Genomic DNA, 23,520 nt, shown 5'->3' on the forward strand with positions numbered 1-23,520 from the left:
GACCAGCAGAGGTGTGTGTGTGTATATATATGTGTGTGTATATATGTGTGTGTGTGTGTGTGTGTGTGTGTGAATATATTTATCAAAGTTGCACAATGTTAATAAATAATTTATTCTCAGAACATGTCTTTTTTTTACATTTTAAAATATTATATAATATACACACACACACACACACACACATATACACACACTCAGGTTCCCCAGTGACAGACACACACACACAGGTTCCCCAGTGACACACAGACCACTTCAAAGTGACACACACACACACACAGTGATACCCGCCTCCCAAGCGCGCTTGCTGTCTCCTCTGCCAGGACAGCAAAAAGCTCCTGGTAGAGCGAGCGGCAGCAAGCATCAGCACCAAAGTGTTTACTATTTCCCAGGCCTAACTCCACAGCTACAATGTATTCTTATATTACTAAGGTAACATTATCTATTGTTACCGTTTGCAGCTCAAACTGCTGGGAGTATTGGCAACACATTATCACAAACAGGAAAGTGTTACAGAGATCTTGCACTGCTGGGGAGGTGGGATAAACCTGCTATAGAAATTAAAGGATGCTCAGTATATTAAAGCTCATTAAAAATGGCATTAAGTGTTTATTTAATTAAAGAATAAAAAAAAGTCACTCTTATCTAATTCTACAGAACTGATTTATTTTACAAAACATAAGATTTCACATGGTTTGCTGCTTTAAAGATAGAGCAACTCAAGCCCGACAGGGAAGGTCCTTTAACATTAAGAAGGAAAGAGGAAAGTGACAGTGTTATGGCATTTCATGCTGACAGGTAGAACAATGCAATATTTAAGTAATAATCCCCGAAGAACAGGGCATTACTGGCCAATAATGCCCTGGCTGGAAGAGTTGAAGGCCCGAGGCGAAGCCGAGGTAACCCAGCCAGGGCATTATTGGCCAGTAATGCCCTGTTCTTCGGGGATTATTACTATTATAGGCTAAATGTAGGCTTATTTCATAAATAATAGACACTTTTGTATAGTTAAATAGATTTTTTTATTAAAATAAAATGGTAAATACATGAAACCACCTCTATATACACTTACACTGCAGATATCTATATCCACACACTGCCGCCCCCTCTGTGTACACACACACACACACAGCAACTCAACACGCACAAACTGCTGCCACACACACACACGCACACACACACACACACACACACAACACAGCACCTCTACACACACAGCAGTTCTACACACACAAGCACACCACACACACACTGGAGCTCTAGACACACAACACAGCACTCCTACACACACAACACATCACCTCTACACACACACATGCTACACCCATAAACACTGCTGCTGACACTGACACACATACACACACACACACACACACACACACACACTGGAGCTCTATATACACACACACACACACACACACACACACACACATCAGCTCTACACGCACACAAACTGATGCTACACATACAACACACACACACACTGCAGCCACAATAAAAAATGCAGCCACTTACTAAACTTTGCACTCCCCCCCCACCACCTCTACACACAACACAGCACCTCTACACACACCCCACACACACAACACTGCACCTCTATACACAACACAGCACCTCTACACACACAACACTGCACCTCTATACACAGCACCTCTACACACAACACAGCACCTCTACACACACAACACTGCACCTCTATACACAGCACCTCTACACACAACACAGCACCTCTACACACACAAACTGCTGCTACACACACATGCTAGACCCATAAACACTGCTGCTGACACACACACACAGCACCTCTACACAGATATACAACACAACAGCACACACACTGCTACTGACAAACAAACTGCAGACAGCCACTTACTTATTTGCATACTCCCTCCTCTCCCTCCTCTCCCTCCTCTCCCTCCTCTCCCTCCTCTCCCTCCTCTCCCTCCTCTCCCTCCTCTCCCTCCTCTCCCTCCTCTCCCTCCTCTCCCTCCTCTCCCTCCTCTCCCTCCTCTCCCTCCTCTCCCTCCTCTCCCTCCTCTCCGCTCAGAAAATCACAGTCAGCTCGAGGGGGAGGAGTCAACCCGGGGCTGATATGTCCTGACCAATCCCTGCCCTGTCTCAGAGCTGTTACTTCATTCAGACCAATCCCCTGCCCTGTCTCAGCTGTTCTGAAAGCTGATTGGCTGGAAATAAACACATTGAAAACTGCACTTTGCAAGCTGCTAATATTCCGGGCATTACTGATTTTAACCAATCAGAGAGCAGGGTTTTCAATAGTGCCCAGAATGTCACTGCTTTAGCCTATAATTACTAATAACATCCCTATTTCTGCATTCTTACATCCTGTGCTTCCTGAAAGAGCCGACATTACAGAGATCCTTTCTTTCCACCAGCGCCCTCTCTCTCCACATGTTGAGACCTACGTTAAAACACACCTCTTTAACGAAGCACATGGGTAGCTGCTTTGCTGATACTATACATCTCAGATACACGGACCTTGGCCCCTTGCAGACACCCTTACCAGAACACCCTCCTACTGTCTGTAAATTCTACTTACCACTTAGAGTGTAGGCTCTTCGGGGCAGGGACTCCTTCTCCTAATGTTACTTTTATATCTGAAGCGCTTCTTCCCTTTATGTGTTATATTATTATGTCCCGTGTATTACTGCTGTGACGCGCTGTGTACATGGGCGGCGCTACAGGAATACCCCGGTTTAAGGACACTCACTTTAAGTACACTCGCGAGTAAGTACATCTCGCCCAATAGGCAAACAGCAGCTCGCGCATGCGCCTGTCAGCACGTCCTGAACAGTAATACCAGCTCCCTGCCTGTACCGAAGCTGTGCGCAAGCGGGGAGACTATAGAGCCTGTTACACATGCGTTATTTACATCAGTTATGCACGTATATGACGATTACAGTACAGTACATTCATATAAGTGGGGAAAAGGGAGTGCTTCACTTTAAGTACATTTTCACTTTACATACATGCTCCGGTCCCATAGCGTACGTTAATGTGGGGTATGCCTGTATATAAATAGCGATGCATACATACATGCATACATACATTCCCAGATATTGACTCCAGTTTGCACACCAGTAAAAGGTCTCGGATGAACGTCTCTGGCCATTGCCATCTTACCAGTAGCTTTGACATTAACCCCTTCCTACCTGGGTACCCCTTGAACCTGAAAGTAATATATTTAGCACCCAGGGGCATGAACCAGGACTGGGAATTTAAACATTTTTTTAAAGTAAAATTGGTTTCTATATTATAATCATTGTCATTATTATTGAATATGATATTACTTATTTTTATGGATATAGATATACCTGTCTCTTTATGTTAGTTAATTTTATTATTAATAATAATTAAATTTATTGATATGTTTTATTAATATACTGCACTTTTTTGAATAATTAGGCTTCAATAGATTTTCACTAATATTATTTGATCTATACTTAATATTTTCATTCTAGACGTTATGCTTGTTATAAATGCATATCTATTTTCCTTATATATACATATAGATTAGTTAAAAATTATTTAATTTTTATATATTATTCCAAACATTTATTCATTACTGTTTCTATGTCCTTGTTCCATATAGGGAACCAAATTCGCTAGTTCATATTACTTTGTTTCTTTTCTTATTTTAGAACATTGTTTCTCTTTTTATGTCTGTCTGTGTTTTATGTTGCTTTCAATTGTATCACATCTGCTCTCTATACTTTATACAGTATCCCCCGCTCATACAGGACGCACCTTCCATTCTAGACAGTGGATTGGAAGAGGGGTCGACCAATAGTATTACTCCATATGATTCTCGCGCCAAATTTACAATGTGACGTCAGTGTTTGGAGGCGGGGGATTCTCTATAAGACAGGGAGTTTGATTAGACGCGAATCTACTCTTTGAGAAAGGGCGTTTGCCTGAAACGCGTCAGAGTGTGTCTCTGTCCCCGTTACCATGTTACAAATAAACTGTTTTTAACCTCACTAGTATTGGTGCTGGCCCCGTTTCTGCAGCTGTGCACCGCTTCCAACATTTGGATTTCTTCTCTAATATATTAATAGTAATATTTGCGATCCCAGGATGCTGAAAGTATTTGAGATCCTATGGTGTTTTTAAAGGGAAAAAGGGTCCGGGACCCTAAAAATGTATTTTTATATCTGAAATTCATAATCCAACTTTAAGTAAGGAGATGTGGTAGAGAAGGCCTCTCTCCCCTCTCCGTGAGTATCTCAGCCCCATTTCTAATCATTTCATAGTCACTTTATGCAGTTTCTTGATGATCTCTATATAGGAGCGCTATACCCGGAATGCTTTCCTGGGCCATTTAAATAGAGCTGAAATCTCCTTGTGCACGTGGAAGGCTGGCGGAATTGCCCAGTGGTAATGACACTGCCTTTGACGTGTGTGCACCTGGTTCAAATCCCATTGCCAACTTGGCTCTCCTTGTAATCAAAATTGGATTGTAAGCTCTTTGGGGCAGGGACTCATTGTGCTTGCAACATGCAGAGACATATATGCAGGTCTCTGTATATATAGAATAGTGGCTATGGAGTGAGACCTCACAGACCTGTAATATCTGCTCTCAAGAGCATTGAAAGTAATAAGGAGAGAATTAGGTGGCTGGATTTAACCTCCCTGGGAATATGCAATTTTACAGCCCGACATGCATAAGAGAGGCACTTTCTGTTACCGCCTCTAATTGTCCACCAACCTCAATAGAAAAAGATGACGTAGGGAGTACGGGCAGGGGGTGTGACACCTTTTATTGGACCAACAAGTAGTTGATATGTTACAAGCTTTCCAACCTTCTAGGGTCCTCCTTCATCGGGTATGGCTCTGCCACAAGCTTGTAACATAGAGTATCAACAACTTGTTGGTCCAAAAAAGGTCTCATATCCCCCAACTCCTTCTCCCTCCTTTGTTACTACATGGAAGAAAGGACCAGCACGGCCCCCCACCCTTCTTTGCCTGCTGTATTCCTTGTAGATCCGCATGAGTGAAGGCATGGCAAAGTGATTGCAGTAAGCTGCTTCTTTTAGAAGATTGATAGCGTGGCTGGAAGCAGTCTATCATCGGGCCTTCTTGCTTGACCTTTCTGAGTTCTGGGAGCTAAAGGAATTATATTGCTCTCTGCCACTCCATTTGTCCTGGTGTCCTAACACAGGGATATAGGACTAGACACGTCATGCTTACTTACACACAGCCACCCTTCCATTGCCGGGGAATCGGGTGCTACTCGTTGGGTACAAGCTCTGCTTCAGAGCAGCCTAGATCTGTTTAAAGAGCTCAGAAGATCTTTGGATACCATTCTCAAACGTTTGTTCTTTATTTATACAGTAAGGACAAAAAGAATAGAGTAAGCATGTTATGACCTGCCGCCATTTATACGTGCCTTCCCTAAATGCAGAGGCGATGAAAAGCCGAATATTTGATTTCCAGCGATACTGCTCTGGAATTCAATACAATTGATGACTTGTGCAAGGTTCTACAAGACTGTGGGAACGCGACACCCGTGGTGCACCAGCCTTGGCCATGCTGTGCAAATACGTTGGAACAACTGTTAAGGATACCCACAAATCTACAATTCTAACATTCTTGCCAAGATTGAGGGATCCACTGATATTTCGCAAATGGGGGGGGGAGTAAAAATGCAGAAATGTATGAAAAGGGACCACATACGACCAATGTATGTAACTTATTATATTAGAGGTTCAGTGCTATAGATCGTGTGTGAAATGTCGGATTTATGGGTGACGTTTGGGTATCATTGCTGTGTAATCGTGGTCATATATATATATTTTTTTATAATCAATCGTGCCTGTTTGATTTAGGAGAGGATAATTTTATGTTTGTTCCTGGCTGGGAGGTCACGGTTTTAATTGTGATTTCTGCCAACGCACCAGAGTGAATAATTTAGCTCCCTCTTCTAAAGAATAAACAACACTGGCTCAAGCAGGGACTGATTGAGCCACCTGTGCTGAAGCAGGAATTGATTGAGCCAGCTGTGCTGAAGCTGTGACTGATTGAGCCACCTGTGCTAAAGCAGGGATATCCTGAAAACCTGACCTGTTGGGTGGTTTTGAGGACTGGAGTTAAGAACCTTGGCATTGGTGACTCTAGTCTGGATTCTGCTTTAGAAATAACTATTAATTTTCTGCAGTTCCGGCAGCCTCTGTATCTGCATATTGTTTTACTTCCCCCCCCCCCGCCACTATTTGATAAATATCAGTAGATCCCTCAAACTTGACAAGAATGTTAGAATTGTAGATTTGTGGGTATTCCCCCCCCATCTCCAAGAATAAATATATCTGTATACAGCGTGTTAGAGATACGATATTTGTGCTAAAAAATTGTTCCAACGTATTTGCACAGCATGGCCAAGGCTGGTGCACCACAGAGGTCGCGTTCCCACAGTCTTGTAGAGCCTTGCATAAGTCATCAATTGTATTAAATTACTGAGCAGTATCGCTGGAAATCAAATATTCAGCTTTTCATCACCTCTGCATTTAGGGAAGGCACGTATAAATGGAGGCACGTCATAACATGCTTATTCTATTCTGTAGATTATTTATTTATATACTGTTTTACCAGAAAGTAATATATTGAGAGTTACCGCTCGTTTTCAAGTATGCATAGAGTTAAGATAACATACATGGTTACAAATACAGTTACATAAGTGAGCAGGGTATACATTATATACAAGACATTGCATGCACAGTTAGAGATAATATATATTATGGGCGTATGTAACCGTTACAGACAAGATTAAAATGTGAGGAGCTTGTTCAGATAGGCGGGTAGCTTGCCCAGAAAGTATTTGAAGGCAAGACAGGAAAGGTGAACTTTGCACCTAGACTCTAGTGTTGACCAATCTAGTTCTTTGAGCATTTCGCAGTGATGTGTGTTGTAGTTGCATTGGAGAACAAAACGACAAATTGAATTGTAGAGGGTGTCAAGTTTGCTAAGGTGGGTTTGAGGAGCCGAGCCATATACTATGTCTCCATAGTCGATAATTGGCATTAGCATCTGCTGTGCGATACGCTTTCTGACCAGGAGACTTAGGGCCTCATGCAGAGAGCAGCGCTATTAACAATCTCGCCATTTTCCGGTGAAAATAGCGCTAAAAACAGCCGAAAATGGGGAGGTATGAAAAAAGCGCCATTTTTTTTTTCTATTTGAAAATCTCGCCGCGCGGCTGGCGAGAAACTACATCTCGCCAGTCTGAAAAATATCCAAATTCAGAAAGGCGCGCTCGCCATCTAGCGGCTGTTTTTGGCGCGATTTTCGTCAATTTTCCCCGCCAACTAAAGTTGGCAAGAAGCAGGAGCTCGCCGGCTATAGGGGAAAAAAAAAAAAATGCGCGATTTTTTTTTCTCCCTTTCAGCTGCGCGCATCTCCTCATTTACAATTCTCCACATGCAGTAATGCTAAAAATAGCGGATTTCGCCCATTTCTGCATATGGAGAATAAAACTCTCCATTAAAGCTACTTTTTCTTAAATTCTCCAATTTATTCAAGCGCTGCTCTCTGCATAGGCCCCTTAGGGAGGATTTGTTCCTGTAAAGTACCCCTAGTTTGGTATAGGTTTTGGATGTCAGGGTATCACTGTGCAACCCAAATGTTAAATGGGAGTCAAACCATAAGCCCAAGTATGTAAAACTAGTAACAGGAGTTAGGGCTTGACCCCGCTGCCTACTACAGCGTCCGCTGTGGCGGACGCTGCACGGACGAGAGCCCTCCCCTCAATGGCGCCGGGCCCGCTGCGAGGGGGGGCAACATGGCTGAGGCGAGAGCTGCTCCTGCTCTCAATAGAATTGAGAGCAGGACTCGCGTCGAGCGATACGGCACGCCCCCCGGCGGTTCAGCCAATGAGGGCGAATCTGCCGGGTGACGTCATGGCCGCGCCCCCGTCACTCCCCCGCCACGCCCCCCCCAGTCTCTCTTCCTGCAGCTCCCTGCAGACCAGGTAATCGGCTGCATGCGGCGCCAATCTCGCGGGCGCGCGTTGCAGCTGAGTTACCGGGGCCTTAGCCTTAGGGTGGTGTTAGCGTTGGTTCTGATCTGGAGCTCAGTCATTGGAAGCTTTAAAAATTTAGACTTGGTCCCAAATACCATTGTTACAGTCTCGTCAGTGTTTAAAAACAGTTTGTTTTGGGATATCCAATTGTCAAGTCTCAACAAGTCAGATTGAAGTACAATATGTGTTCAAGATTCAAGATCAACTACTCAAAATACATTGTCTGCATTAGCAGATATAGAAAACATTTTGGTGAAATCAGCTTTTTAAATAAAATCAGTGCCATGCTTTGTGCAGGGCCTCTTATTTTTAATATTTGCCTGGGGTTTGCGTTTTAGAATTTGGGGTCTAGAAAAATGTCTTCCATTTCCTCCATATGAAATAATGGGTTTGTTCCATAATTAAATGCAAGTACTAATTAGAAATGGTAAATCCTCTGATGCTAGATGGCAGGATGCCTACAAAGTACTACTGCTTTTTTCTAGCAACATTCGTGATTAAACATTAACAGTGTGCTGCTCTTCTAACCTACTGTATATCTAAAAACAAATCCCCGCTCTAAATTCTCAGATATACATCACACTTATTTTTCTCTTAGCCCCGCAGTGACTAAAGGGGGGCGCCTTGTATGTCGGGGTTGCAACGCTATGAAAGTCAGCGTATTGGAGCATAGTGAATATCCCGCGTTGGGATCTGTTACCTGCTGCACTAGTTAATGGCGATTTATATGCTGATGGAGCTTGGATACCCGTTGCTGAAGCTTCGTCCCTTAGGGGTTTTCACTACCTTCATGAAGTGACAATTTGGGTGTTCCAGCTGTAACAAAATAAAACTTCTGCTGATACTTTTTATTGCTGTTTTTTATCATCTAGAATCTCAGGGGTGGGCAACTCCAGTCCTCAAGGGCCACCAACAGGTCAGGTTTTCAGGATATATCTGCTTCAGCACAGGTGGCTCAGTCTTCGACTGACGTTTTCAGGAATATCCTGAAAACCTGACCTGTTGGTGGCCCTTGAGGACTAGATTTGGCCGCCCCTGGTCTAGGTGTCCCCCAGATCCCCCGTGTAATAATAAAAAAAAAAACCTGTTAAAAACATTAGTTATTCATACGAAAGGAATCCTTCATTAGGGTAATTTTATTAAGCACCAGAACGATAAAATACGGATGGGGGCAGAAAGACGCTTCAGCGACCGGATTGTCCCACCGTTACGGCGCCTGCGTTGCAGACACGGACTCTGGGTCGGGACATGTTTCGCAACGCGTAGTTGCACGTATTCACGCCGTGTCGTGGAGGACGTCGGCTTTATCGTTAAATCACAAATGAAAGTAATTTGCAGCCACATGATCCCGAATTTCCCCTGTGTCAGGGAATCCAGATTAGGGCTGCTATGCCATTTAGGGGCCTATGCAGAGAGTTGCGTTCCGTAATTTCGCCATGGTAATAAAATCGCAAATTTTGGCACGTTTTAGTTAGCCGTATGCACATAAGTCCGACTACCTTGTTGACATAGATTTATAAATCTGCCGTTTTTTTCTGGCGTTTACTTTTGCTGATACATTAATGTAATGTAAAGTAATGGCGAGAATCTGTAAGCGTTGTTCCTAGAATACCACGTTTTCTTCGACATGGCGAACAGATGCGAGTTTCACCTTCTCGCCAACGATTCTCCGCTTTTTTATATCCGCCAAAAAAACACGCCGATGTCATACCCATCTCGCCACATTTGCGCACCTTTCTGCATACCTATACCCACTTTTGGCGACATCATGGAGATTACTTCGTTCTCGGACCTCTCTGCATAGGCCCCTTAGTGGTGTGGTTTGGTTTTAAACCCGAAGGGACAGGGTTATATGGCCCCCACGAGACCCCAAACTCTGTATTTTTAAACCTTTGTGACGAGAGATTTATACTGCTCCTTTAGCATAGTTTATTTTTTTTGATAATTTGGTATTTTTGTCTATTAAACATGCACCGTTCAAGCATATCATCATATTTGTGCTATATACTAAGAAGGAGCAGACATGTCACCCCCAGGAAATAGAGACTGCACAAACCCAAGATCATTGTATTGTGTGTATTTTCCGGCGTGTATTTTTAATAATGGGGCAGGGAATTATTTCTGTTTTACTCATTTAAAGCCACTAAGTAGAAGTCCTTCACACACAGCTGGAAATTACCAGAGATGTACTTGAAAGGATTGCTAATGTCTGATTAAAACATTTTTCTGGTGCCAGTGGAAATATTTTCAGAAAAATAAATAAATAAATATATATATGCGCGCACACACACACTTCTGTACCTATTGTATTAGTATCTTGTAATGCTGTGATGTTTATGTAATACTTCCTTTATATTTGTTGCTTGTCAAACCCCCCTTGTGTATCTATACACACACATACACATATATACACATACACACATATATACGATCCTCTCCAGCCCGTGTCTCCCCGCTGCTGGATGAAGCCTCCCCAATGATCTCCCAGGTCCTGCGGTTACAGCCTCTCTTCTCCACGTCGCTCCCGCACATTCCCTCATCCCATCCTCTCCAGCCCGTGTCTCCCCGCTGCTGGATGAAGCCTCCCCAGTGATCTCCCAGGTCCTGCGGTTACAGCCTCTTCTCCACGTCCCTCCCACATTCCCTCATCCCATCCTCCCCAGCCCGTGTCTCCCCGCTGCTGGATGCAGACTCCCCAGTGATCCCCCAGGTCCTGCAGTTACAGCCTCTCTTCTCCACGTCGCTCCCACACATTCCCTCATCCCATCCTCCCCAGCCCGTGTCTCCCCCCTGCTGGATGAAGCCTCCCCAGTGATCCCCCAGGTCCTGCGGTTACAGCCTCTCTTTCCCACGTCGCTCCCACACATTCCCTGGTCCCATCCTCCCATCTTCCTGTTGTTCGTCGTCTTGATCTTTTAATCTCTCTTGGAATCCAGTTGAGTCCCATCTCTGTCCAACGACGGTCATTTCTTACTGCGATATGTCCGGCCCGTCGCCATTTCACTTCCTTCGCCTTGTGATGATGTCACAGATTTGTGTTTGGTTTCAAACCCATTCATTCTTTTTCCTGTCTCTCCGGATAATACCCAGCATGCATCTCTACATACTTCTTTGAATATATCTATATATACATACACACGCATATACTGTATATATTATATATATATATATATATATATATATATATATATATATATATAATACTGAGTTAAGTTATGGTGAGTAAAAAAAGTGACAAAAACCCTCCACAGGAAAGCAAATATGCAAATATAGCTGTATGCTCATCTGCATGTCTTAGGCAGGTCTGCAACCCCGCCTTTCCCCATTATCACCCAGCATACAGCACTTCCACTGCAGCAAGGGATTCTGGGAAATGACATGCAAATGAGCACACAGTGTCACTTTTTGCCTCAATAACCATTTTTAACATGGTTCCCTATAGGCTTAAGCTTGCTGCATGGTCACAGCTTTGAGCACAGCCAGGGTTAAGGTGCATACCCAGAAAACCACCCACAGACAGCTGTTTCGACCTTGATGGGTCTCATCAGTGTGGGGTTGATTTTACTGGGAATGCAAGAGAGGCTATGGGATAGGCCAAACCATAATACTGAGTTAAGTTATGGTGAGTAAAAAAAGTGACAAAAACCCTCCACAGGAAAGCAAATATGCAAATATAGCTGTATGCTCATCTGCATGTCTTAGGCAGGTCTGCAACCCCGCCTTTCCCCATTATCAGCCTATAGGGAACCATGTTAAAAATGGTTATTGAGGCAAAAAGTGACACTGTGTGCTCATTTGCATGTCATTTCCCAGAATCCCTTGCTGCAGTGGAAGTGCTGTATGCTGGGTGATAATGGGGAAAGGCGGGGTTGCAGACCTGCCTAAGACATGCAGATGAGCATACAGCTATATTTGCATATATATATATATATATATATATATATATATATATATATATATATATATATATAGGCACACACGTATACATATATGGCTTAGTGTATCTTTCCTTCCCCCGCTGCCCCCGGGAGATGAGCTGAACGTCCCCCCCCAGACCTCTCCGTCCCACCGAGCACTGCTCTCTGGTTCTTTCACGCGTGTCCACTTCAATCTGGCGAGCCGCGAGACCAGGGAAAACCAGATGGAAGGAGGGATGGGGGGAGAAGGATAGGTTGGGGGAAGGAAGGATGGGTGAGGAGGAAGGATGGGGGAAAGCAAGCATGGATGGCGGAGGGAGGATGGGGGGGAGGAAGAAAGAATTGGGGGGAGGGGAAGGACGGATGGGGGGGGAGAAAGAATTGGGGGGAGGGGAAGGAATACCTGCACTCTGAAAACAAGCTGTAGCCGGTACCTCACCATTAACCCCTCGCAGGGGCAGTGTATGGATTTAACGCTTTCACAGCTGGAGAAGCCAACCCCACTGTGCATTTCCGTCTCCTCCAGCAATAAAAGGTGTTAATAAGCCTTTTACTGCCAGATATCTAGCATCGCATCAGACATTAAAGGGTTACATTTTGAGACATTTGTTTTAATGAGGACACTTTCGGCGCAGGCACCAGTTATATCCCTCTGACAAGCAGATTGGGTAACTGGATTTCACAGCATTTTCATTTTTAAGGCTCCTTTCTACATAGCTTCTTAGGAAAGGTGACTAATTAAACCCAGACAGGCTATGTACCTGAGAGAGTCCCTCTGCGCTCTCTGTGCTGTACCTGAGACAGTCCCTCTGCGCTCTGTTCTGTACCTGAGAGAGTCCCTCTGCGCTGTACCTGAGACAGTCCCTCTGCGCTCTGTGCTGTACCTGAGACAGTCCCTCTGCGCTCTGTGCTGTACCTGAGAGTCTCTCTGCGCTCTGTGCTGTACCTGAGACAGTCTCTCTGCGCTTTGTGCTGTACCTGAGACAGTCCCTCTGCGCTCTGTGCTGTACCTGAGACAGTCCCTCTGCGCTCTGTGCTGTACCTGAGACAGTCCCTCTGCGCTCTGTGCTGTACCTGAGACAGTCCCTCTGCGCTCTGTGCTGTACCTGAGACAGTCTCTCTGCGCTCTGTGCTGTACCTGAGACAGTCTCTCTGCGCTGTGCTGTACCTGAGACAGTCTCTCTGCGCTCTGTGCTGTACCTGAGACAGTCCCTCTGCGCTCTCTGTGCTGTAACTGAGATTCCCTCTGCGCTGTACCTGAGACAGTCTCTCTGCGCTCTCTGCGCTGTACCTGAGACAGTCTCTGCGCTCTCTGCGCTGTACCTGAGACAGTCCCTCTGCGCTCTCTGTGCTGTACCTGAGACAGTCCCTCTGCGCTCTGTGCTATACCTGAGACAGTCACTCTGCGCTCTCTGTGCTGTACCTGAGAGTCTCTCTGCGCTCTCTGTGCTGTACCTGAGACAGTCCCTCTGCGCTCTGTGCTGTACCTGAGCCAGTCCCTCTGCGCTCAGTGCTGCACCTGACACAGTCCCTCTGCGATCTCTGCGCTGTACCTGACACAGTCCCTCTGCGCTGTACCTGAGACAGTCCCTCTGCGCTCTCTGTGCTGTACCTGAGACAGTCCCTCTGCACTCTGTGCTGTACCTGAGACAGTCCCTCTGCGCTCTCTGTGCTGTACCTGAGACAGTCCCTCTGCGCTCTCTGTGCTGTACCTGAGACAGTCCCTCTGCGCTCTCAGCGCTGTACCTGAGACAGTCCCTCTGCGCTCAGCGCTATACCTGAGACAGTCCCTCTGCGCTCTCTGCGCTGTACCTGAGAGATTCTCTCTGCACTCAGCGCTGTATCTGAGACAGTCCCTCTGCGCTCTCTGTGCTGTACCTGAGACAGTCCCTCTGCGCTCTCTGTGCTGTACCTGAGACAGTCCCTCTGCGCTCAGCGCTGTACCTGAGACAGTCCCTCTGCGCTCAGCGCTGTACCTGACAGTCCCTCTGCGCTCTCTGTGCTGTACCTGAGACAGTCCCTCTGCGCTCTCTGTGCTGTACCTGAGACAGTCCCTCTGCGCTCTCTGAGCTGTACCTGAGACAGTCCCTCTGCACTCAGCGCTGTACCTGACAGTCCCTCTGCGCTCTCTGTGCTGTACCTGAGACAGTCCCTCTGCGCTGTACCTGAGACAGTCCTTCTGCGCTCAGCGCTGTACCTGAGACAGTCCCTCTGCGCTCTCTGTGCTGTACCTGAGACAGTCTCTCTGCGCTGTACCTGAGCCAGTCCCTCTGCGCTCAGTGCTGCACCTGACACAGTCCCTCTGCGATCTCTGCGCTGTACCTGACACAGTCCCTCTGCGCTGTACCTGAGACAGTCCCTCTGCGCTCTCTGTGCTGTACCTGAGACAGTCCCTCTGCACTCTGTGCTGTATCTGAGACAGTCCCTCTGCGCTCTCTGTGCTGTACCTGAGACAGTCCCTCTGCGCTCTCTGTGCTGTACCTGAGACAGTCCCTCTGCGCTCTCAGCACTGTACCTGAGACAGTCCCTCTGCGCTCTCTGTGATGTACCTGAGACAGTCCCTCTGCGCTCAGCGCTGTACCTGAGACAGTCCCTCTGCGCTCTCTGTGCTGTACCTGAGAGTCCCTCTGCGCTCTCAGCGCTGTACCTGAGACAGTCCCTCTGCGCTCTCTGCGCTGTACCTGAGACGTCCCTCTGCGCTCAGCGCTGTACCTGAGACAGTCCCTCTGCGCTCTCTGCGCTGTACCTGAGACAGTCCCTCTGCGCTCAGCGCTGTACCTGAGTCAGTCCCTCTGCGCTCTCTGTGCTGTACCTGAGAGTCCCTCTGCGCTCTCAGCGCTGTACCTGAGACAGTCCCTCTGCACTGTACCTGAGACGTCCCTCTGCGCTCAGCGCTGTACCTGAGACAGTCCCTCTGCGCTCTCTGTGCTGTACCTTAGACAGTCCCTCTGCGCTCTGTGCTGTGCCTGAGACAGTCCCTCTGCGCTCTCTGCGCTGTACCTGAGACAGTCCCTCTGCGCTCAGCGCTGTACCTGAGACAGTCCCTCTGTGCTCAGCGCTGTACCTGAGACAGTCCCTCTGCGCTCAGCGCTGTACCTGAGACAGTCCCTCTGCGCTCAGCGCTGTACCTGAGACAGTCCCTCTGCGCTCTCAGCACTGTACCTGAGACAGTCCCTCTGCGCTCTCAGCGCTGTACCTGAGACAGTCCCTCTGCGCTCTCAGCGCTGTACCTGAGACAGTCCCTCTGCGCTGTACCTGAGACAGTCTCTCTTCGCTCAGCGCTGTACCTGAGACAGTCCCTCTGCGCTCAGCGCTGTACCTGAGACAGTCCCTCTGCGCTCTCTGTTTTCATATCTTATACTATCTTCTTCTTTTATACTATATTAGTGAAAGCACTGTATGTTTGCCTGCCTGTCTGTCCGGTGTCCCTAGCGGCAATCTCATTGGTCCCTTGGCCCGCCCGCCCCCGCACACCTCTCATTGGGCTCACACACTCACACCACCCCCTTGGCCCGCCCCCCACACCTCTCATTGGCCTGAGGCGGAGTGACGGGCCAAAGGTCAAAAAAAATACACACACACACACACACACACACACACACACACACACACACACACACACACACACACACACACACACACACACACACACACACACACACACACACACACACACACACACACACACACACACACACACACACACACACACACACACACACACACACACACACACACACACAGTTACATACATTAGCGGGGCTCACAGTGTTAGTAGCACATCTCCCAGGAGGCTCCGCCTCTCCCTGTTTCCCGCGCTTTCACCCCCCCCCTCCACGTGGGAGCTGCCGGACGGGTGAGTGAGCGGCCGGACGGGTGAGTGAGCGGTCTTCACGTCCCCTCACCCCCCTTCACCTCCCCCCACTCACTTCCCCTCCACCCCCCCGGCGCCGCTACAGTCAGCGGGGGAGCGGAGTGATCACCTCCCCTCACTCACTTCCCCTCACTCACTTCCCCTCCACCCCCCCCCCCGGCGCCGCTACACTCAGCGGGGGAGCGGAGTGATCACCTCCCCTCACTCACTTCCCCTCCACCCCCCCCCCGGCGCCGCTACACTCAGCGGGGGAGCGGAGTGATCACCTCCCCTCACTCACTTCCCCTCCACCCCCCAGTGCCGCTACACTCAGCGGGGGAGCGGAGTGATCACCTCCCCTCACTCACTTCCCCCTCCACCCCCCCCCCGGTGCCGCTACACTCAGCGGGGGAGCGGAGTGATCACCTCCCCTCACTCACTTCCCCTCCACCCCCCCCGGCGCCGCTACACTCAGCGGGGGAGCGGAGTGATCACCTCTCCTCACTCACTTCCCCTCCACCCCCCCCCCGGCGCCGCTACACTCAGCGGGGGAGCGGAGTGATCACCTCCCCTCACTCACTTCCCCTCCACCCCCCCCCCGGCGCCGCTACAGTCAGCGGGGGAGCGGAGTGATCACCTCCCCTCACTCACTTCCCCTCCACCCCCCCAGTGCTGCTACACTCAGCGGGGGAGCGGAGTGATCACCTCCCCTCACTCACTTCCCCTCCACCACCCCCCGGCGCCGCTACACTCAGCGGGGGAGCGGAGTGATCACCTCCCCTCACTCACTTCCCCTCCACCCCCCCCCCCCCGGCGCCGCTACAGTCAGCGGGGGAGCGGCCACAACACGCTGCCTCCCGCCTCAGACCCACGTGGGAGCTGCCGGACGGGTGAGTGAGCGGCCTTCACCTCCCCTCACTACACTTCCCCTCCCTTCCACATCCCCTCCACCCCCTCCCCACCCCCCCCTCCACCTCCCCTCACCACACTTCCCCTCCCTTCCACATCCCCTCCACTTCACCCCCCCTTCACCTCCCCTCCACCCCCCCTTCACCACCCCTCCACCCCCCCCCTTCACCCCCCACCACCCCCCCTTCACCCCCCTCACCTTCCCTTCACTCCCCCTTACAACCTCCCACCACCTCCCCCCATCCCACCACTTCCCACCACCTCCCCCCCCATTCCACCGCCCCCCCCTTCCCCCCTTCCCACCACCTCCCCCCCTCTTCCCACCACTTCCCCTCCTCCATCTCCCCCTTCCCCTCCTCCATCTCCCCCCTTCCCACCTCCATCTCCCCCCTTCCCCTCCTCCATCTCCCCCCTTCCCCTCCTCCACCCCCCCCTTCCCCTCCTCCACCTCCCCCCCTTCCCCTCCTCCCCTCCCGCCCCCTCCCCCTTCCCCTCCCCCCCTTCCCCTCCTCCCCCCATCCCCACCTCCCTCCTTACCCTCCACCCCCCTCCTCACCTCCCCCCTTCCCCCTCCTCCCCCCTCCTCACCTCCCCCCTTACCCTCCTCCCCCCTCCTCACCTCCCCCCTTACCCTCCTCCTTCCCCCCCCCTTTCCCCCCCCTCCTCACCTCCCCCCTTTCCCCTCCTCACCCCCCCCTTTCCCCCTCCTCACCCCCCCCTTTCCCCCCCCTCCTCACCTCCCCACTTCCTCACCTCCCCCCTTCCCCCCCTCCTCACTTCCCCCCCTCCTCACCTCCCCCCTTTCCCCCCCTCCTCACCTCCCCCCTTTCCCCCCCTCCTCACCTCCCCCCCTCCTCACCTCCCCCCTTTCCCCCCCTCCTCACCTCCCCCCTTTCTCCCCCCTCCTCACCTCCCCCCTTTCCCCCCCTCCTCACCTCCCCACTTCCTCACCTCCCCCCTTCCCCCCCTCCTCACCTCCCCCCTTCCCCCCTCCTCACCTCCCCCCTTTCCCCCCCCTCCTCACCTCCCCCTTTCCCCCCCTCCTCACCTCCCCCCTTCCCCCCCCCTCCTCACCTCCCCCCTTTCCCCCCCCTCCTCACCTCCCCCCTTTCCCCCCCTCCTCACCTCCCCCCTTTCCCCTCCCTTTCCCCCCCCCTCCTCACCTCCCCCATTTCCCCCCCTCCTCACCTCCCCCCTTTTCCCCCCCTCCTCACCTCCCCCCCCTCCTCACCTCCCCCCCCTTTCCCCCCTCCTCACCTCCCCCCCCCTTTCCCCCCCCCCCTTTCCCCCCCTCCTCACCTCCCCCCCCCTTTCCCCCCCCTTTCCCCCCCTCCTCACCTCCCCCCCCTTTTCCCCCCTCCTCACCTCCCCCCCCCTTTCCCCCCCTCCTCCCCTTTCCCCCCCCCTTTCCCCCCCTCCTCACCTCCCCCCCCTTTCCCCCCCTCCTCACCTCCCCCCCTTTCCCCCCCTTTCCCCCCTCCTCACCTCCCCCCCTCTTTTCCCCCCCCTTTTCCCCCCTCCTCACCTCCCCCCCTCCTCACCTCCCCCCCCCTTTCCCCCCCTCCTCACCTCCCCCCCCTTTCCCCCCCTCCTTCCCTTTCCCCCCCCCCTTTCCCCCCCTCCTCACCTCCCCCCCCTTTCCCCCCCTTTCCCCCCCTCCTCACCTCCCCCCCCTTTCCCCCCCTCCTCACCTCCCCCCCCTTTTCCCCTCCTCACCTCCCCCCCCCTTTCCCCCCCTCCTCACCTTTTCCCCTCCTCACCTCCCCCCCCTTTTCCCCTCCTCACCTCCCCCCCCCCTTTCCCCCCCTCCTCACCCTTTCCCCCCCCCCCTTTCCCCCCCTCCTCACCTCCCCCCCCCTTTTCCCCCCCTCCTCACCTCCCCCCCCCTCCTCACCTCCCCCCCCTTTTCCCCTCCTCACCTCCCCCCCCTTTTCCCCTCCTCACCTCCCCCCCCCCTTTTCCCCTCCTCACCTCCCCCCCCCTTTTCCCCTCCTCACCTCCCCCCCTTTCCCCCCCTCCTCACCTTTTCCCCCCCCTCACCTCCCCCCTCCTCACCTTTCCCCCCCTCCTCAACTTTCCCCCCCCTCCTCACCTCCCCCCCTCCTCACCTTTCCCCCCCTCCTCACCTCCTCCCCTTTCCCCCCTCCTCCCCTTTCCCCCCCCTCCTCCCCTTTCCCCCCTCCTCCCCTTTCTCCCCCTCTTCCCCCCCCTCTTCCCCCCCACCTCCCTCTTCCCCCTTCCCTTCCTCCCTTCACCTCCTGTCACCACCCCCCCCCCTTCGCCTCCTGTCACCCCCCCCCCCTCCCTTCACCTCCCGGCAACCCCCTCCACCTCCCTTCACCTCTCCCCCTTCACCTCCCCTCCGCCCCCCCTTCACCTCCCCTCACCATCCCCCACCATCCCCCACCACCCCCCCTCACCATCCATCCACACCTCCCCTCCGCCCCCTTCACCTCCCCTCACCACCCCTCCGACCTCACCTCCCCATCTTCAACGCCTTTCGTCCGCCCTCCCGCCTCTGCCGCCCACCCGCACTTCTGCCTTTCACCCGCCCACCGCTCACATCCCCGCGCCACACAGCCCAGCACGCACTAAACAGACCTGCCACACTCGACACACACCCGCCGCCTCTCACCCACCCCACACACTCGACACACACCCGCCGCCTCTCACCCACCCCACACACTCGACACACACCTGGCGCATCCTGCCCCTACGCAACAATATCACTGACCAGCTGTCACCCGCACTCGCCACACACCCGCCGCCTCACACCCTAGCAGGACCCCGACCCACAGCCAGCACTCACTACCCATGCGCCACCTGTACTGAACACCCACCTGCCGCCTCACACACGCTCACACCCTAGCAGGACACACGCCTCACATTTTTACATCACTTATGTCACCTAAATATAGATTGTACTGTGGTGTGTTTACAATAAACCATTTTTATACAACATCGTATTACATTTTATTCCATCTTTCTTTTCAACATTATTATCCAACCTTTACAACAAATAGTCACCTATTGTTCCACAATTTATAAATAATACTACCTACTGTATTACGCATTTACATCCCGGGCAACGCCGGGTCTCTCAGCTAGTATACTATATTAGTGAAAGCACTGTATGTTTGCCTGCCTGGATGTCCGGTGTCCCTAGGGGAAATCTCATTGGTCCCTTGGGTCGCCCGCCCCCGCACACCTCTCATTGGCCTGAGGCGGAGTGACGGGCCACACACACACACACACACACACACACACACACACACACACACACACACACCACAGCAGCTCTATACACACACACACACACACACACACACCACAGCAGCTCTATACACACACACACACACACACACACACCACAGCAGCTCTATACACACACACACACACACACACACACACACACAACACAGCAGCTCTATACACACACACACACCCTCTGTCCGACCCCCTCCCCGACCCCCTCACGTGCGCCGTCCTGCACTGGCTCCGGACGGGAAGCGCGGCCCTCCTACCCCAGCCGCTCCCTTACCTCCCCGGCGCTACCACCCGCTCAGGTAAGTCACTGTGCGTCCCGCCTCAGCCTCAGGCCCACTGCGCGTCCCACCTCAGCCTCAGGCCCACTGCGCATGCCGCCTCGGCCTCAGGCCCACTGCGCGTCCCGCCTCAGCCCCACACACACAGGGCGCTTCCTACCGCCGCTCAGCCAGACGCCACTTTCCCCCCCCCCCGCTCCCCTTTCTCCCCCCCCCGCTCCCCTTTCTCCCCCCCCCCCCCGCTCCCCTTTCCTCCCCCCCCCGCTCCCCTTTCTCCCCCCCCCGCTCCCCTTTCTCCCCCCCCCCGAAACCTTTACAACAAATACTCACCTATTGTTCCACGAGTTATAAATAATACTACCTATTACGCATTTACATCCCGGGCAACGCCGGGTCTCTCAGCTAGTAGTAAATAAGGGCCACATTGATTGGTTAGTAACGTGGCTCCAGCGTGTGAGACAGGAGAATGTCTGGAAGCAGCATGGACCAGCAGGAGGTCTCCATGTTTTATTCTAGTCTCCTCACCGAGTCTGCTCCCCCTGGTAAGCAATGTATAGAAGGATTCAGGCACGCGTTTACTAAGTGGTGCTATTCATCGGGCGACTTCCAGGGCCGAAAGACGCCCGCCTTTTTAACCCTGCAAAGTGAATATATACAAGGTGTTTAATGGCAGAGCGCACGTTAGTAAACACGCTGCTCAATGCATTTATCAATAAGGTTAGCTCTGCTGCCCGCACCCCCCTCCGGCAGCCATGGGGTTAATTCCGTGTGTTATGCAGAGATAGAACCACGGCCCGGGCACTTTCTCCTCTTCCTCGTGCATTTCAGCTGTCACTTCTCCACCACAATCCAGCTCCAAGCCGACGCCGGCTCCTTTCCAACAGCAACAGGACTGGTCTCTTTCAAGAGCTACCAACAGGCCAGGTTTTCGGGATATCCCTGCTTCAACACAGGTGGTGCAGTCTTCGACTGAGCCACTGATTGAGCCCACCTGCGCTGGAGCTGGAATATCCTGAAAACCTGACCTGTTGGTAGCCCTTGAGGACTGGCGTTGGCCTCTCTCCGTGGCGCACGCGGTAAGGGCAGTGACGCCGCTTGCACTTTGCCTTCCCGCGGAGCACAGGCACGGCGGCAGGGGCGGCAGACGGGGTATCCTGAGTGAGATTATCAGATCTCAGCGGCAGCCTGTGCCGCGAAAACATACTCAAGCGAAAATCTAAACGAGTTGCTGCAGCAAAACAAAATGGCGTCTGATGACTTCGCTTTTATTGGGTAACGGCAGTTTCTTTTTTTTCCCTCACAAATTTAACCGCTTTCCTGGAAGCGGGCGGGTTAACCCATTCATTCCTGGGTGCAGGCCTGTCACCTAGCTCTAAACGCATGCGCGGTCGGCCAGTGCTCTTCAATCGGCGATCGCCGACTGTGCAGGTTTTGTCGGGACAAATATGGCCGCCCTGCCTATCAGTGAGACTGGGGAGGTCTTTCGTTGACTTGCAGTCGGGTGAGGGAACATTTAGCAGGGACAATATACAGGAAAATTATCTTTTTTTTTTTATAGCTCAGATAAGTAGGGAGAAAGGTCCTTATTTCTGTCCAGCGCACAAAAATACCACACACACACACACACACACACACACACACACACACACACACACACACACACACACACACACACACACACCTACACACACACCTACACACACACCTACACACACCTTCACACTCACACCTTCACACTCACACACACACACCTTCACACTCACACACACACCTTCACACTCACACATACACACACCTTCACACTCACACATACACACACACACCTTCACACTCACACATACACACACACACACCTTCACACTCACACACACACACACACACACACACACCTTCACACTCACACACACACACACACACACACACACACTGTGGTTTTAACTTTTTCTTAATTGAGCATCACAGCTTGTGCGATACATTTAACATTTTTGATATTTCCTGAGACAAGCTACAACAGCTGCCATCTTAATTGAGCCCAGACAAATGTCAGTGCAGATTAATTCCTCTCGGCAAGTAGAAAAAAATGGGACGTTGGGGGTGCCGCACTTGTGCTCGAGATTTCGGGGGTTCAACAAATGCAACGAAAGCCAGAGAAATCTGCCAGTGAGCGACGGGTTAACGTGGATTTTCACACGCCAGGCCGCTGCCGGCTGCCGCAGACTTGAAACCTTCCGCGGACGGCGGGTGAATCTGCCAGTGAGAGGGGAATCTGCGGGCTGTTCTCCCTCCGCATTCTCAGGACCCTTCATCCAATCGGCCAATTAGTGTCAGTTCTACCGGCGGTTTTGGACTGCGAACGCTTGCCCACCAGGGAGGATACAGAAAGCGCATTATTTCACTTAGCCCACTTTGTGCCTGTCATCGGGTAATGAGTTTCAGCCTCCACCAAACCGAGGCAAATGTACAGATAAAATCCCCGGGCCAATTCATGGCCAACGTCGTGACCCCCCCCGCTCCCCCCCCCCCCCGGCCTGCCTCTTAAATACTTCAGGGCCGGAGGTGCCGGGAACCCGCTGCGATACATTGCAGGCTGTGCCGATGTCACCGGCACACGTTTAGACCCTTATAGGGGCGCTCAACTCCTGTCAAGAGTCCCCAACAGGCCAGGTTATCAGGGTATGCCAGCTTCAGCACAAGTGGCTCAGTCAGTGGCTTGGGAATTGGAGCGAATCTATTCTCGGGGAGCTGCTTCTGTGAATATTGAACTAAGGGCTTGGATTGGTATCGGTAAGGTTTGTGGCATTAACACCCGCAGTGTTTCCGCATAGCTCAAGATCCCAACCTTTCTTGAATGTAGTTTGGAGATTTAAAACCCCTAGTTGGCTTAAGCTTGCCTTGCATCGCCTTAGCTCATCTCCCACCCCCTCCCCCCCCCAAAAAATGTGCCTACACAATTCCCGTCTAATTTCCCCCTTTTCATACATCATTGTCACAACTTTCCCTCGTCTCCTGCTTTGAAGAAGTATTGCTGTAAATGTGCCGTGGTGAAGAAGTGGCTTAAACACAAGTAGTCGTACCGTGTTAGCCTAAGAGATATTCATACATTATTTATGCTTGGAAAGCGGAAAAAAAGAGCAAACCTTCCTGAAATAAATCGTTAAAAAAAAAAAATTGGCATTTAAAAATAGTGGTACTGAGTCCCACCCCTTGCCCCTTGGTACCATCATGCTGTGACCTCTATACATAATAACTGCTCTATCAATGCAACGA

At 51.4% G+C, this 23,520-nt stretch overlaps 1 protein-coding gene across 1 annotated transcript in view; it reads left to right on the forward strand.

Moving 5' to 3' along the window:
• NEXMIF (neurite extension and migration factor) overlaps positions 1-23,520 on the forward strand; it is a 242,231-nt gene that overhangs the window by 117,879 nt on the left and 100,832 nt on the right. The gene's annotated exons all lie outside the window — the stretch shown is intronic.

Source organism: Ascaphus truei, chromosome 16 (assembly GCF_040206685.1).
Source record: "Ascaphus truei isolate aAscTru1 chromosome 16, aAscTru1.hap1, whole genome shotgun sequence".
NCBI lineage: Eukaryota > Metazoa > Chordata > Amphibia > Anura > Ascaphidae > Ascaphus > Ascaphus truei.